Genomic DNA, 15,272 nt, shown 5'->3' with positions numbered 1-15,272 from the left:
TGGGTTGCCAAAATCGTAGTGTTGATGAAATATGTTCGAAGTATTGCGATATGAGAGTTAAATGCATTGAATTCAGTGGTATTTATAACTTTATTATAAACAACGTACATGAAAACGACCCGTTTGCGGTGGCCATAAACCAATATAAAGACACGAAACACACATCGTTTAAACACGTTGAAGTTTTGCGAATATTAAGAGAGTGCCCAAAATGTAGTGAGTAAAATAAGGTTTAAAAAGTAGTGAGTAAAATAAGGTTTAAAAAGTAGTTTTAAGTTGTTTGTGGTTGTATTTTCTAAGGTTTTTTTATGTTTTTTTTAATGTTGTTAGTTTTAATTTAATGTAATCTTGTTTTATTAAATAAAAAGCTAGTTTAATAATATAATATATATATATATATATATATATATATATATATATATATATATATATATATATGTTTTATTGTGTGTTTGAATTAAATTTAATTAAAAAAAATATGTTATTGTGTTTTAATGTATTTTTGAATTTAATTTAAATAAAAAAAATAAGGTGAAGTAGTAAGTTAGTGGTAGGTATCCCATGTTAGTGGTAGAAGAATGTGGTGCTGATGTGGCACCCACCACATATATGGTATGTGGTGGGTATAACGGATGATCTAATGAACTTTCCATTTATACTTTTGTTTTTTAAAAGAGTTTTTTCCCATAAAAACACAATATAGTTTTCACTTTAACTTTAACATTTTAAAATATTAAATTTATCGTCAAAGAATATAAGGCTAGAAGAGGTGGACTCGCTATACACCCTCGCTAAGGCTCTTTATGGATATAGAACACCGCCCCCTAGCACTTGCTAGGGGACTCGCCAAGGAGAAGACACTACGGAGGTAACGATAGGAGAGAGAAGCAGGAACTTGGTTGTGATTGGAGAAAGGTGTCGATGTAGATCTAATATCGGTAGAGGAGGTGCGACGTGATTTTCTTCAAGAGGTTGTTGAATGTTTTGGAGAGCAATAAGAGTGGAGCATGTGTGCTGGATTTAGATGATTTCACGGTGATGTTTGCGGATTTGACGATCGATCGATCAATTCTTCTTACTTTAAGGATTAAATTCGATCCCTTCTAGTTTTGTCGAGTTTGCAAGCATCCATGAACCCATATCTTTTGATGTTCTATGATTAAATGGGTTCCAATGAGATGAAATTACTTTTATATATATATATATATATATATATATATATATATATATATATATATATATATATATATATATATATATAAAGTGGTAAAATGTCTAATTGACAAAATCATTCATTTTATGCTTCTTGAAACACTTTAAATGGTATAGATTGAAGTTTCTCTCTATCTCATTGCATTTGAAATTTGATGGTTATAATATTTAACTAAATTTGAAAAAAAAATAAAGTATTAGAAGTGTTATCACTCTATACCAAATGTTAAGAACGAGAAGTTATCTAAAAATATAATGTTGCAAGATGTTAAGGAATGTTATCTAGCCTAACAATATATATATATATATATATATATATATATATATATATATATATATATATATATATATATATATATATATATATATATATAACACTAAAAAGGAAAGTCGGTGGTTACTTTTCTTTTCAATATTTAGTCCCTATACTATTTATTTCTATCACTTTTCTCCTTTTAGTTTGTATATGAATACTTTATATCCCCAACTTTTCAAGATTATGCTTTTACACCCTTTAACTTTTAAAAACTTTTTAAATTGTCATTTCCATCCCTTCCATTTTTTAACTTTCGAGTTTACCCCATAGTATATATAATTTGTATATAATCTGATTTTTATTGTATAATATATCACTTTCACCCCTTAGTTTCCTTCTTAAATATATTATTATCGTCGCAACCTTATACACCCTTCATTTTCTAAACTTTCATGTTTACCCTCCATACTATATATAATTTGATTTTCATATCCACCGGTTTTATCTATGTTTCTACGTAAAATTTTAGGTTTTCGTGCTTATATTTAAGCATTTTTCTTGTACATCTATGTGGTCACTGATTTTTGTGTTTTGTCAACTTAAGTCCTCCTAAGTTTTTATGTATGATTTTGATCCTTGATATTTGTGGTTTAACAACCCAAGTCCTCCAAAACTTATAATGCCATTGAAAGAGTTATTTTATATTTTATGTAAATCTATTATTATCATCGCAACATACACCATGTAAAATCCTAGTTATATCATTAAAAACATAATGACATTATATTTATAATACTATAATCATCAAATTCATTAATATCAAGAATATATTTATAATACTGTTAGTATTAAATTTATTAAAGTAAATTACAAAAAAGGTTGTTATGGTTATGTATGAGTTTTCAGTTTGAACACAAACCATCCTTTTTATATATATATATATATATATATATATATATATATATATATATATATATATATATATATATATATATATAAAAAGGGGAATTTGGCCTAACGGTAATTAATGATTATATATATATATATATATATATATATATATATATATATATATATATATATATATATATATATATATATATATCAAAGTGACTACACACTCACTTGATCAGAAGATGATCGGACAGTACTACGGTTTGTATAAGTAGCATTCTTCGGCAGATCTGGAAGACCTTCACAAAAACCGGGCTCCTCGTGGGCAGAGCTTCGGCTCGGAAATTTTACTTCTCGGAATCTTTGGGGCTTCAGGACTAGCTTTGGGTCTCAGGAATGATACCGGGGCTTCGGAATATTTCTTGCACGCAAAACAAGGTAAAAACGCTAGAGAAGGAAAGAAAATAGCAACTGAAACTCGGCAGCCTCGACTTCCTTTTATAGGGGGTTGGATCCTCGATTTACGCTGGGCGTAAATCCTAGTTACGCTGGGTGTAACCCGGATAGGGTCGCTGACTCCCCCCCCCCCCCCCCCCCCCCCTTTGGATAATATCGGAATTTATAATTAAATTTAATATTTTAATTATTTAATAAACTTCAAAAATTCATATCTTCCTCATACGAACTCCGTTTTCGATGTTATTTATATCTCCGTGTAGGTGAGACTATACTCTACAACTTTCATTTAGACTCCGTCGGCTAATTTTGACTTTATTATTATTTATTTATTTTTAGTAGGCCGGGACAGGAAAACTCCGTTATAAATTAATAACATCTTCATTTGACATCCATTTTCTCCTGTCTTTTTAACGTTTCACTACTATTAACGAGATCTTCGATTCTCGTTTAGATTGTTTCGGCTAAAAACCGCTTGATCTCAAAACGAGTATTCGGGCTGCATACTGCTGAGTCGAAACTTCGGAAAATCATAACTTCCTCATATGATGTTAGATTTGGGCGTTCTTTTTATGCACGCTCTCGGTTTAACGAACTCTACGACTTTCGTTGATATCACTAAGGTTAAATATCACTCTAACATATATTTTACTTTTTACGTCATTCAGCGTCGCCAGTTCTGTCGCGAAACTTCGACATGTCATAACTTCTTCGTTATAACTCGGATTTCAACATTCTTTATATCTCTGGAATCCTTGTTTCTACCACTACATCTTCATGCAAAGATATCGGGCTTATCTCACACTTTAAATTTGACGCTTATTTTATTCTTAATTCATTAAAGTATAATAGTTAAGAAAATAAACACATAATTCACATAATACTCAAATATTTCATTATTAATACTTCAAAAAGAGTTACAAGGGTTAACCTAGACTATTACATCAACAATAATACCTAGCCTGGAAACGCAGGTGTTACACACGACATGTTTCTTCTTCAGAGTTTTTTTATACATTTTTCAACTATAATTCCTTTAATCAACTTCTCCAACTCTTGTAGGTCTTTATTTGCACCAACGTCCCCCTCTAATAATAACGTGAATTCCATTGAACTATATCCTTGCCAACTCGCTAATTCCTTTTCTAACAACTCATCAACCATACCCACCAAGGAGATTGCATTATCACTAGATCTTGAATGTTACATTGATCGATCAAATCCAAAGGTGACGACATCTTCTCCTACCCATAGAGTGAGTTTGGACTCTCTCACATCCACTAGGGCTCGAGTGGTGCTTAGAAACGGTCCTCCAAGGATTAGCGGCACTTAATAATCTTGTTCCATATCTAGCACAATAAAATCTATAGGAAACACGGATTTGTCGACTTTCATAAGTAGATGCTCGCATATCCCTCTTGGAAATGTCACTGTCTTGTTAGCTAGATGAATTTTCATACGAATAAGCCTCGGTTCTAGAAGATTCAACTTTTTGAAAAATGAGTAAGGCAGAAGGTTTACACTAGCTCCCGAATTGGCCAATGCATAACTTGTAGCCAAGTTCTCGAATTAACATGGGAAAGTTAAACTTCTCGGGCCCCCCATCTTCTTTGGTAGTTTATTCAACATCACTGAGCAATTTTCGTTCAAAACCACCTTAGATGCCTCCTCCATATTCTTTCTATTAGTGAGAAGGTCCTTTAAGAACCTGACATACTTTGGCGTTTGAGACACCGCCTCAATGAATGGAATGTTGATTTCTACGGCCTTGATATGCTCTAGATACTTCTTATACTTTTTTTTTTCGTATAGCTCGTCTTAGGAATGGAAATGGAGACTGATATGGCTTTATCAGAAGATTTTTATTCTTTTTAGTCGAAGAACACATCATGTTCTTCTCTTCAACATGATGTGCTTGGTTGTCTGAGTGTGATATCCGGTTCTCTCATCCTAATTCCCGCATAACCTTTACATATTCATTAGGTATTGGTGTTAAAGGAGTGAAATTTCCCACTCCTTGTTGTTACAACATTTATATTTTCCGCTCTTGGATTTTGCTCGGTGTTGCTCGAAAGTCCACCAGGTGACCGTTCGTTGAATTGTTTTGCAAGTTTCCCGAGTTGCTTCTCGATGTTGAGGTTTAAAGCTTGCTGATTCCTCATAAGGGATTACTGATCTCTCATCATAGCTTATTGATCTTTTATTGTCGCATCCATTTAATTATGCATCTTCTCTGATGCAGATGCAAAACGAATGAGCATTGCTTCAAGATCTATCTTCTTTTCTGGCACCGGTTCTTCTTTTTGATAGAACCCTCTAGATTTTTGTATTGAACTTCTCTTCCTTACCCTTCTTGTATTCCTCATATCATATCCATTCCTTTTTAGGTTTCCTCCTATCTTCATCAAAGTTGTCTCTGCTTGAATAACACACTTAGGCTTTCCGATTTCCGTTCTCATCAAGGTTATAATCTATTGTAAGATGCAGAACACTACAGTTATCATATCCCACACGAACGGCATGCATGGATTAGTCTATCTTTTTCATCCTACGATCCATGCTCTCCAACTTGGCTATTACCACCTCCATATCATCTGTAGCTATATTCACTGTCCCTCGAGTCGTGTTATTTTGAGGATTATGATATTCTTTTGAGTGTTTAGAGAATTCTTCAATCAACCCCTTTATCACAGCTGGTGCTTTCTTCGTGAGTGGTCCTTGGGAGTAGAGGAGCTACCTGGTTGTCACATTTAGCCCATCGTAGAAAATGGAGACTTCCTATTGCACATTGATGTTATTCTAGGGACAATTATTCAGAAAGCCTTTGTATCTTTCCCATGCTTCATAAAGTGATTCGCCCCGTTGCTGTTCAAAATTGGCGATTGCTTTCTTTAACTTTGAGACCTTCAGGGGGAGGGGGGAGAACTGCTGAATGAACTCTTCACGCATTTTTGGCCATGTGTTTATTGATCCTGGGGGAAGTTCTTTCAACTAATCCTTTGCAGAACCCTTGAATGTAATCAGTAGCATCCTAAGTAGCACAGTCTCGCATGGAAAATTTGGAATGTTGAAGTAGTCGGCTATGTTGTTGACCTCGTCAATATGTTTATAGGCATCTAGGTGATCCTTCACATAGAATGGGATGTCCTTCAGTTGGGTGAGTATGTGACCCTTCAACTCAATGTTTGTTGTCGTCGGAATGGTGGGTTGCACAAACATGGTCTGGTATCCTCACACATCCTCTTCTTGTATTCCTCAATGGAAATATATGCAATATCCTCCATCTTTACTTATGGTTTAGGTGATTTGGGTGTTTTGGGCTCGTGATCCACTGCCTTGTCTTCTTGATTTTTCTCGAAACTTTCAAAACCGCTTGATTCCCCGATTGCTTTGTGCTTCTTTTTGCACAAAATTGATTTCGGATCTTCCAATGGTGGTATTGTTGTAGAATTAGAGCTCCGGGTCATAAACTAACCGAAACGAAACAGAAAATTACGCGTAAAACGAACTAAAATGAAAACTAGAAGCACGATAAACACTGCGTGTTCAAAAATGACCACGATGTGTTTTATGCAAAAATAGAATAAAATAGATATGAAAATTAAAACAAAAAACTTTTAACTTTATATGAGATAAATCTCACACAAAGGATCGATAACAATTATCAAATAAAATTAACTTGTAACGCCCGTGTTTCTGGGCTTGCCATTTTTAGCAATGTAATAGTCTAGGTTAACCTTTGTAACTCAACTTGAAATAATAAGAATGTATTATTTGTGAATTATTTGAATTATGTGATTTATGTGTGTATTTTCTTAATTTTTATAATTTAATGAATTAAGAATAAAATAAGCGTCAAAATTAAAGTGTGAGATAAGCTTGATATCTTTGCATAAAGTTGTAGTGGTTGAAACAAGGATTCCGGAGATATAAGGAATGCCAAAATCCGAGTTATAACGAAGAAGTTATGACCTGTCGAAGTTTCGCGACAGAACCGGCACGACGCCGAGTGACGTAAAATATGAATTTAAGATAGAGCGATATTTAGCCTTAGCGATCTAAACGAAAGTCATAGATTTCGTTAAACCGAGAGCATGCATAAAAGGAACGCCCAAATCTGACTTCGTATGAGGAAGTTATGACTTTCTGAAGTTTCGACGTAGCAGTATGCAGCCCGAATACTCGATTTGAGATCGAGCGGTTTTTAGCCGAAACAATCTAAATGAGAATCGAAGATCTTGTTGTTAGTAGCAAAGCAATGAAAAGTTAGGCGAGAACGGACGTCAGACGAAGAAGTTATGAATTTATAACGAAGTTTTTCTGTCCCGGCCTTCTAAAAATAAATAATAAAAATAAAAGTCAAAATTAGCCGACGGAGTCTAAATGAAAGTTGTAGAGTATGGTCTGACCTTCGCGTGGATATAAAGAACGTCGAAAACGGAGCTCGTATGCGAAAGTTACGCAATTTAGAAGTTTGACAAGTCAATTACGCCCCGCGTAATTTGAGTACGCCCCGCGTACTCAGTCGGATGCAACTTGTCTGACCAATACTCGAGTGCCACCAGTCGACGCACGCAGTGACGTCAAAGTACGCCCCGCGTAACCTGAGTACGCCCCGCGTACTGAGTACGCCCCGCGTAATCCCAGACCCAGCAGCCTATAAATAGAACTCGAATTCAGCCATTTTCTCTTGTTCAAAGTCTTCTTTCTCTCTAAGTTTTGCCTCGTTTTGCGTGCCGTTTATACCCCGAAGCCCCGGTAATATTCTCGAGCCCCGAAGCAAGATCTGAAGCCCCGAGAATCCCGAAGAGCGTTATTCCCGAGCCGAAACGCTGCCCGCGAGGAGCCCGGTTTTGTGAAGATCTTCCAGATCTACGGAGAAACACCTCTTCTGCAAGCCGTAGTGTTGCCCGATCATCTTCTGATCAAGTGAGTGTGTAGTTACTTTCATTCCAGCACAATATTATGAAGTATTTCCTATAAAATACGTGCTATGTGTATATATTTGGTTGTTATACGTGTGAGTGTATACTCACTCTCTTCTATCTTATAGATCTGAAGTATTCTCTATGAAATACGTGTTATGTGTGTATGCCTCATCTGTTATGTGAAAAATGTTTTGATTGAGCATGCTATACAGGTTTTGAAACTACGTATAAAAATGTATATTTTATCTACTAATATGTTGGGTAGAATATGGGTAGATAGTTGGTGTGTAATAAACAGATGAGAGGCCTCGATGTTGTTTTGATCCAGTCATCTAGCGGAATTTAGATGACGACCACGGACTTTTCTAGACAGTCCAGTGGAACGCTAGCAGGCTCATAACCTGTAGGTGTTAATGAACTTGGGTGTTCATTCGCTGTATTCCATCCCCCCCATGGTTGCCTTATTTGACTTATATTGCCGAGGAACCCCCGAAGCATGTGTAGTCGCCCCGATGAAATATTCTTAGACTAGGTCCCTTGTGTTAGTTATTTTAGGGACATAAAGTGAGAATAACGGGATTGGGTAACTGGGTTATTGTTGGTTGATAATAATTAATTTAATTATTTATTGTGGGTTGAAAACCCTATATGCTCACCAGGCTCCCAAGCCTGACCCACTCAGTTGATTTATTTTACAGGAAGTGGCGCAAGAGCTTAAGATGGGCGAACATCAAGTTGTTTTGTTTACAAGTCTGTATATGTATATATTTGTTGAAAGACTTGTAATGCTATCGTTTATGCTTTATGATCTGTATCGGAACATGACATCCCGACTTTTGATTATGAAATGAAATCATATTTCTTTATGAAATGTTTTGATAAATATCTATTTTATCATGTTTTGTTTTTGGGAACAAATTCCGCATCTCTTTTAAAATTAAAAGGATTTACTCTGAAAATTATTTTAAAAAGCATAAATGAAATCAGTCTTTTCGGGCCGAGATTTTGGGGATGTCACAGTTGGTATCAGAGCATTAGTTTAAGTGAACTAGGAATTTGTAGGATTTCTAGACTTAAACTTAGAATGCTAAGTGGAATTTTGAGATGTGTCTGTTATGTTTTAAGACACAAGCACTAGTTTATTTTAGGAAAGTTGCCTAAAATGCTTTATGTGCTAAATGTTATATGTTGCCATATATGATATTATTTGTTCGGATCTATGGTCTGTTGCCGACCGGATCTAGAAACCTTATGTGTGTAGGATTCTAAGCGTACGTCTACGATATTAGAACTAGCATGTAAACGTTTCGGAGTGATAAGGATGATTTGAATTCTATCGTGAATAAGGATCTAATTTCACCTTATTCGGTGTGTAGATCAAAAATGGTGAGAACAAGAAGTGGAGTTGGAAATGCTGATGAAAATAGGAATCAACCACCAGTGATTGAACAAAGACCTGTTGTAGCAGCAGCACCTGAGCCAATAACCATGGCTGGTGTGCAATTGATGATTCAGACGATGTTGGATCGTCAGATGGAGGAAACTAGACGGTTGCTTCAACAAAATCGTGAAGAACTGTCGATTCGTGTGGAAGAGCCTGAATTAAATGAAGGACACTCGGAAGGTGGAAACTTCAGTGGATCAGTTGGTCAAGCCAACCCACCGATAGTTAGGCAAGATAACCGCGATGGAAGGAATGATGGAATGGGATGCAAGTATAAGGACTTTTTGACTTGCAAACCATCGACCTTCAATGGAAAGGAGGATCCGATTGGGGTTATGGATTGGATCTCCGAAATGGAGCTAGCCTTCATGACGTGTGGCTGCAGAGGTAAGTTGCAAACCATCTATGTCGTGCGTCAATTCCGAGGTGGAGCCGTTCGTTGGTGGAACACTCTAGGGAAGACTTTGAGCCCTAATGAGCCACTGCAATTGTCATGGGCGGAGTTCTTGGTGCAGTTTAAGCGCAAGTTCTGCTCGGCTCAAAATCTGTTGGAGTTGGAGAACAAGTTCCTGACATTGACTAAGGGCAGTATGTCAGTTGATGAATACACCAATAACTTCACCGATAAGATGGAGTTTGCTTTGCGTATCGTTCCAGACGAGCTGACGAAGGTGGACCGGTATGCGAAGGGACTCCCATGGGAGTATGAGGTGCCAGTACGTCAGGCACATACTTTAGAGGCAGCTATCTGGGCTGCCAAGTCTGTTGAGAACATGATAAAGGGGAGAACCACCAGCAAGGTTGAGGTTGGTGAGAAGAGGAAGTTTGAGGGAACATCTGGTTCCGGCAAGAAAAGCAAATTTTCGAAATCTGATTCGAAAAGGTTTGGTGGGGGTAAAGGAGGGGAAGCGAAGTGGTGTGAAAAGTGTAAGAAAAAGCACTTCGGGAAATGTAGCGAGGATGTAACTTGCTACAAGTGTGGAAAGGTTGGACATTTTGCCAATGAATGTCCGAACAACAAAAGGATGTGTTTTGGTTGTAATGAAGAGGGGCATATTTTGAAAGACTGTCCGAAGAAGAAGGAGGCAGCTAAGCCCAACATTCCACCAAAGCCGAAGGCGAGAGCATTCCAGATGACACTGGAAGCTGCTAAGGATGAAGCTGATGTCGCTTCAGGTACCTTTCTCGTTAACAATTTGCCTGCCCAAATTTTATTTGATTCTGGAGCCAACTACTCCTTTATATCGCATGAATTTGGTAGAAAACTAGCTTTGCCTGTTGATAGACTAGATAATGCTTTATTAGTCGAAGTTGCTAGTGGCAAGTTTGTACCTGCTAGCCATCGTATGAAAAACATCTTAATCGACTTGAATGGGAATAAGTTCTGCGAGGAATTATTGCCTATCGAACTTAACGGTTTCGACATCGTGTTGGGAATGGATTGGCTCAGCGCCAATGATGCTGAAATTTTATGCAAGAAAGAAGATTGTTAAAGTAAACCCGCCTGGGAAGGAATCATTTATGGTGTATGGGGACAAACGCCGAGTGAATTCTGGAATCATTTCCCTAATGAAAGCCAGAAAGTGTTTGACCAAGGGATATACATCATATTTAGCATTCGTGATTGATGCTAAGAAGGAGAAGAAGGTGATGCAGAGTATTCCTGTGGTGTGTGATTATCCGGAAGTATTTCCCGAAGATCTTCCTGGATTACCACCTGATCGACAAGTGGAATTCCGTATTGACTTGTTACCAGGAACCACGCCAATAGCAAAATCACCTTATCGATTAGCACCAACGGAGATGAAGGAGCTGATGATGCAACTTCAAGAGTTGTTGGACAAAGGTTTCATTAGACCTAGTTCATCGCCCTGGGGAGCTCCGGTGTTATTCGTGAAGAAGAAAGATGGAAGTATGAGAATGTGCATTGATTACAGAGAGCTGAACAAGGCAACAATAAAGAATAGATATCCGTTGCCAAGGATTGATGACCTATTTGATCAATTGCAAGGTTCGAGCTATTTCTCGAAGATCGATCTTAGGTCAGGATATCATCAGCTGAAAGTAAGAGAGCAGGATATAGAGAAGACTGCGTTCAGAACTAGATATGGACACTACGAGTTCTTGGTTATGTCGTTTGGACTAACCAATGCTCCGGCAGCATTCATGGATTTAATGAATAGGGTTTGTAATCCGTTCCTTGATAAATCCGTGATAGTGTTCATCGACGACATTCTGATTTACTCAAAAAGCCAGGAGGAGCATGGCAGACACTTGCGAGAAGTGTTAGAAGTTTTGAAGAAGGAGAAGTTGTATGCTAAGTTCTCCAAATGTGATTTTTGGATTCGTGAAGTCCAATTCTTGGGTCACGTGGTCAACCATGAAGGGATAATGGTTGATCCAGCAAAGATTGAAGCTGTAATGAAGTGGGAACAACCGAAAAGTCCCACGGAGATCCGAAGCTTTTTAGGATTAGCCGGATATTACCGAAGGTTTATCCAAGGCTTTTCTTCGATTGCTACTCCATTGACAGCTTTGACCCACAAAGGAGCTGCTTATGCTTGGAGTGAGAAGCATAAAGAAGCATTCGAGAAGCTAAAGAAGAAACTATGCGAGGCACCGATACTTTCTCTACCCGATGGAGTTGAAGACTTTGCTGTTTATAGCGATGCGTCTGGGGTTGGATTGGGTTGTGTTTTAACCCAAAGAGAAAAGGTGATAGCATATGCATCTCGACAACTGAAAGAGCATGAAAAGAACTACCCGACTCATGATTTGGAGTTGGCAGCAGTAGTTTTCGCTCTGAAGATATGGAGGCATTACCTCTATGGCACTAAGTGCAAACTTTTCACTGATCATAAGAGTCTACAATATCTCTTTAATCAGAAGGAATTGAATATGAGGCAACGACGCTGGCTGGAATTACTCAAGGACTACGACTGCGAGATACTTTACCACCGCGGTAAGGCTAATATTGTTGCTGATGCTCTCAGTCGGAAAGTCAATCTTGAAAGGAAAAGGCCAAGAGCGTTGAGAATTGAAGTTGTCTCGACCATTGTGGAAAGTATAAAGAAAGCTCAAGAGGAAGCTTCTGAGAAAAATGACCGAAAGGAGGAACGTTTGGGTAAAACGTTGGTGTTTGGTACAAACGGCCATGGACTGAAGGTATTCCAAGATCGTATTTGGGTACCTAAGTCAGGAGGAATTAGAGATCTTCTGATGGAAGAAGCTCATAAGACCATGTATTCGATTCATCCCGGTAGCACTAAAATGTATAGGGACCTGAAACCCTACTACTGGTGGCCGACGATGAAGCTTGATGTTGCAAAGTATGTGGCCGAGTGTGTGACTTGTGCGAGAGTCAAGACACAACATCAGAAACCGTACGGGAGTTTAGAACCTTTACCTGTGCCTATGGGTAAGTGGGAAGACATTGCCATGGATTTTGTCACTAAACTGCCCAGAACAAAGAATGGTCACGACATGATTTGGGTGGTCGTTGATCGATTCACTAAGAGTGCGCATTTCATAGCAGCCAAGGAGAAATGGTCTATGGAAAAGCTTGCGAATTCTTACGTAAAGGAAATTGTGAGGCTTCACGGTGTTCCGTTAACAATTGTGTCGGATCGTGATAGTCGTTTCACCTCGCGATTTTGGAAAAGTCTACAAGAAGAATTGGGTACCAAGTTGTGTTTAAGTACAGCTTACCATCCGCAGACCGATGGTCAGAGCGAACGAACGATACAAACACTTGAAGATATGCTGAGAGCATGTACCTTGGAATTCCTAGGTAATTGGGATGAACATTTACCATTGGTAGAATTTTCCTATAACAATAGTTTTCACTCGAGCATTAAGATGGCACCTTACCAAGCTTTGTATGGACAAAAGTGTCGTACGCCGTCTTGTTGGCTTGAGGCTGGGGAAAAGCAGTTTATGGGACCGGAGATGGTTCATCAGACTGCTAAAAAGTTGAAAATAATTAGGGAAAGAATGTTAGCAGCTCAAGATCGTCAAAAGAGTTATGCTGACAAAAAGCGAAGACCGATGACTTTTGAAGTTGGGGATTCGGTTTTGCTTAAAGTCTCGCCGTGGAAGGGACTTATAAGATTTGGTAAAAGGGGAAAGTTGAGTCCAAGGTTTATTGGACCGTTTAAAGTTCTTCAGAGGATTGGGAACCAAGCTTACAAGCTCGAACTACCAGAAGAACTAAATGGAATTCATAACACTTTCCATGTGTGTTATTTGAGGAAGTTCACGGGAGAAGTTCCCGACATTATTCCACTTTCAGAGTTGAGGATTGATGAGAACAAAAGGTTGATTGAGGAACCAGAGGCAATTGTTAACCGAAAGACTAAGAAATTGCGACGTAAGATGGTGGAGTTAGTGCTTGTCCGATGGAAACACACGAATGGGCCAAATCTCACCTGGGAGACGGAGAGTGATATGATGAGTCGCTATCCACATTTGTTTGCTGGTGTGTGATTCCGGGGACGGAATCATTCTAAGGTGGAGAGAATTGTAACGCCCGTGTTTCTGGGCTTGCCATTTTTAGCAATGTAATAGTCTAGGTTAACCTTTGTAACTCAACTTGAAATAATAAGAATGTATTATTTGTGAATTATTTGAATTATGTGATTTATGTGTGTATTTTCTTAATTTTTATAATTTAATGAATTAAGAATAAAATAAGCGTCAAAATTAAAGTGTGAGATAAGCTTGATATCTTTGCATAAAGTTGTAGTGGTTGAAACAAGGATTCCGGATATATAAGGAATGCCAAAATCCGAGTTATAACGAAAAAGTTATGACCTGTCGAAGTTTCGCGACAGAACCGGCACGACGCCGAGTGACGTAAAATATGAATTTAAGATAGAGCGATATTTAGCCTTAGCGATCTAAACGAAAGTCGTAGATTTCGTTAAACCGAGAGCATGCATAAAAGGAACGCCCAAATCTGACTTCGTATGAGGAAGTTATGACTTTCTGAAGTTTCGACGTAGCAGTATGCAGCCCGAATACTCGATTTGAGATCGAGCGGTTTTTAGCCGAAACAATCTAAATGAGAATCGAAGATCTTGTTGTTAGTAGCAAAGCAATGAAAAGTTAGGCGAGAACGGACGTCAGACGAAGAAGTTATGAATTTATAACGAAGTTTTTCTGTCCCGGCCTTCTAAAAATAAATAATAAAAATAAAAGTCAAAATTAGCCGACGGAGTCTAAATGAAAGTTGTAGAGTATGGTCTGACCTTCGCGTGGATATAAAGAACGTCGAAAACGGAGCTCGTATGCGAAAGTTACGCAATTTAGAAGTTTGACAAGTCAATTACGCCCCGCGTAATTTGAGTACGCCCCGCGTACTCAGTCGGATGCAACTTGTCTGACCAATACTCGAGTGCCACCAGTCGACGCACGCAGTGACGTCAAAGTACGCCCCGCGTAACCTGAGTACGCCCCGCGTACTGAGTACGCCCCGCGTAATTTGAGTACGCCCCGCGTAATCCCAGACCCAGCAGCCTATAAATAGAACTCGAATTCAGCCATTTTCTCTTGTTCAAAGTCTTCTTTCTCTCTAAGTTTTGCCTCGTTTTGCGTGCCGTTTATACCCCGAAGCCCCGGTAATATTCTCGAGCCCCGAAGCAAGATCTGAAGCCCCGAGAATCCCGAAGAGCGTTATTCCCGAGCCGAAACGCTGCCCGCGAGGAGCCCGGTTTTGTGAAGATCTTCCAGATCTACGGAGAAACACCTCTTCTGCAAGCCGTAGTGTTGCCCGATCATCTTCTGATCAAGTGAGTGTGTAGTTACTTTCATTCCAGCACAATATTATGAAGTATTTCCTATAAAATACGTGCTATGTGTATATATTTGGTTGTTATACGTGTGAGTGTATACTCACTCTCTTCTATCTTATAGATCTGAAGTATTCTCTATGAAATACGTGTTATGTGTGTATGCCTCATCTGTTATGTGAAAAATGTTTTGATTGAGCATGCTATACAGGTTTTGAAACTACGTATAAAAATGTATATTTTATCTACTAATATGTTGGGTAGAATATGGGTAGATAGTTGGTGTGTAATAA

At 38.2% G+C, this 15,272-nt stretch overlaps 1 non-coding gene across 1 annotated transcript; it reads left to right on the top strand.

Annotated features, from left to right (window-relative positions):
• The first annotated feature begins 5,609 nt into the window (after nucleotides 1-5,609).
• Nucleotides 5,610-5,716, top strand: LOC145019104 (small nucleolar RNA R71). Its single transcript, XR_013667422.1, has one exon. It is a non-coding gene; the product is annotated as a small nucleolar RNA R71 (small nucleolar RNA).
• The last annotated feature ends 9,556 nt before the right edge of the window (nucleotides 5,717-15,272 follow it).

The sequence above is a fragment of the Lactuca saligna genome, chromosome 9 (genome assembly GCF_052625555.1).
Source record: "Lactuca saligna cultivar CGN05327 chromosome 9, ASM5262555v1, whole genome shotgun sequence".
NCBI classification, from domain to species: domain Eukaryota; kingdom Viridiplantae; phylum Streptophyta; class Magnoliopsida; order Asterales; family Asteraceae; genus Lactuca; species Lactuca saligna.
Note: the sequence above shows the minus strand (reverse complement) of the source record. Positions and strands in the feature narration are given on the sequence as shown.